Source organism: Penaeus chinensis, chromosome 2 (assembly GCF_019202785.1).
Source record: "Penaeus chinensis breed Huanghai No. 1 chromosome 2, ASM1920278v2, whole genome shotgun sequence".
NCBI classification, from domain to species: domain Eukaryota; kingdom Metazoa; phylum Arthropoda; class Malacostraca; order Decapoda; family Penaeidae; genus Penaeus; species Penaeus chinensis.
Genome location: NC_061820.1, coordinates 40,728,225 through 40,730,724, shown reverse-complemented (window position 1 = coordinate 40,730,724; position 2,500 = coordinate 40,728,225). Strand labels below are relative to the sequence as shown.

The window sequence follows — 2,500 nt, the reverse complement described above, 5'->3', positions numbered from 1 at the left end:
TCATACTCAAATCCATGGGTACAAGTAACGTGTAAACACTTAACTCAGCTGAACATACCCATAACTAAGACCCTACACGGACGTTCTGTACCACCGTGAAAAAATGTAGGACCTAAGAGTATATTATACGACTGCCCCAAAAAAAGACAGTGTCCCCTTGCTATACTTAAGCAGTATGGACTTGCAATTATAAATGAGCATCTAGAAACTCTGTCCAATGCATATGAATGCTACACTGACGGATCCTTGCAGTCTGGGAGCAGAGCAGGATGCGCTTTTGTTGTATACAAAAACAATATTTTGCAGCACCAGGATTATAGGTGGGTTCATGACTGGGCTAGCACTACGCAAACTGAGTTGGCAGGAATACTCATGGCCATCGAATTTCTATTGAATCAAGGCTCAGGGGTCATTTTCTGCGATTCACAGAGTGCTCTCCAGGCTCTGAACACTAGACAAAGGTGCAGGAAATATTGCAAATGATATTAGGATAAACGTGTATCGTGCAAAAGAACGAGGCCATAATATACGTTTTGTATGGATTCCATCGCATGTTAGAATCCCTAGGCATGATCATACTGATCGCCTAGCAAAGTCAGCATGTGACAAACAAAGTGTGGATATAGATCTTGGTATACCTCTCTAGGATTTTATACATCATTAAAGCTTCCTTCAGAGAGGACTTGACTGAGTTGATTAATTCTCAACGCCCTGAAAGCTGTAGCATAAAGCACTATGACCGGTTTACCTTATCTCTTGCCCAACGTTTGCAAACAATTATGGCTTTTGTGATGGGAGAATTGCAAACGGCGAAGCCAGTATCTTAGTTTGAAGTTAATATATCAACAGTATGAAGTGTTAAGTCAGTATAGATGCATTGACAATATTAATACAGTATGAAGTTAATATTGTCAATATGAGGACATATTTAACAGTAGTGTCAGTCAGTATAAAGATAATGTGAAGTCTGGATAAAGTCACAATGATGACATGTCCAACGGCTGTTAAGTCAGTGGTCAGTATTGACTTCTGTAATGTAATGTGTTACGAAAAAGCCTCGCAAAGAGATTTTGTAGATTAAATTATGCATTGTTTACCTGGTTGGAAAACCCAATTTCTCTCACTTGCTCTCATTCTTTCTTTCTATCCGTTTATCTGTCTATTTGTCTATTTTTTTTCTATCTGTCGATCTAGATATTAATCTACCTATCTCCGTCTATCTCTCTCTCTCTCTCTCTCTCTCTCTCTCTCTCTCTCTCTCTCTCTCTCTCTCTCTCTCTCTCTCTCTCTCTCTCTCTCTCTCTCTCTCTCTCTTTATATATATATATATATATATATATATATATATATATATATACATACATATATATACATATATATACAGTATATATATTTATATATATACATATATACATATATATATATACATATATATATATCTCTATCTATATATTTATATATCTATCCCTCTGTTTTATTTATATATCTACTTATCTATCTATCTATATACACATACACTGTATACCCGTGCGTGGGTCTCTTCCCTCCCCTTCTTCTCCCATCCCCCCCTTCTCTTTTCTCCCCCCCCCCCCCAACCATGCCAGGTCACCTTCACCACCATGACACACAAAAATGACCCGTATCCGGATTTCACTGCTGTGAGATGGCGGTAGAGATGGACAGTAGATAGACACGTGATTGGATAGATGGGGGAGGAGAGAAGCGTGGAGAAGAGGGAGAGATGGTGGGGGAGGGAGAGAAGGGCAGATTGATAGGTCGAGGGAGATGGGAGAAAGAGGAAAAGGAAAGAGGGAGGAAAGAGGGAGAGAGAGAGAGAGAGAGAAAGAGAAAGAGAAAGAGAAAGAGAGAGAGAGAGAGAGAGAGAGAGAGAGAGAGAGAGAGAGAGAGAGAGAGAGAGAGAGAGAGAGAGAGAGAGAAAGAGAGAGCGCAAGGTTCATGATGACTAAGCTAGTTAGTGCAGAAGGGACATATAAGTGCATGACCTTAGCCTGGAGGAACATTATCTGTGAATCCTCTCTTGTTCTGCTGCTCTTTTGTAAGGTGAATGTTTGGTTATTACTTTGTATACACACAAGCACAAGAACACGCACATGCATAACACGAATAAACAGGGACATACATAAACTCACACATGCACACATATACATTTTTTTTACACACTCTCTCTCTCTCTCTCTCTCTCTCTCTCTCTCTCTCTCTCTCTCTCTCTCTCTCTCTCTCTCTCTCTCTCTCTCTCTCTCTCTCTCTCTCTCTCTCTCTCTCTCTCTCTTCTCTCTCTCTCTCTCTCTCTCTCTCTCTCTCTCTCTCTCTCTCTCTCTCTCTCTCTCTCTCTCTCTCTCTCTCTCTCTCTCTCTCTCACACACACACACACACACACACACACACACACACACACACACACACACACACACACACACACACACACACACACATACACACACACACACTCACACTCGCACAAACACACACACACACCAAC

The 2,500-nt window shown here is 40.8% G+C and overlaps 1 protein-coding gene across 1 annotated transcript in view; it reads left to right on the top strand.

The window, feature by feature from the left end:
- Positions 1-2,500, top strand: part of LOC125030970 — a 56,936-nt gene that overhangs the window by 25,748 nt on the left and 28,688 nt on the right. The window lies entirely within an intron of this gene.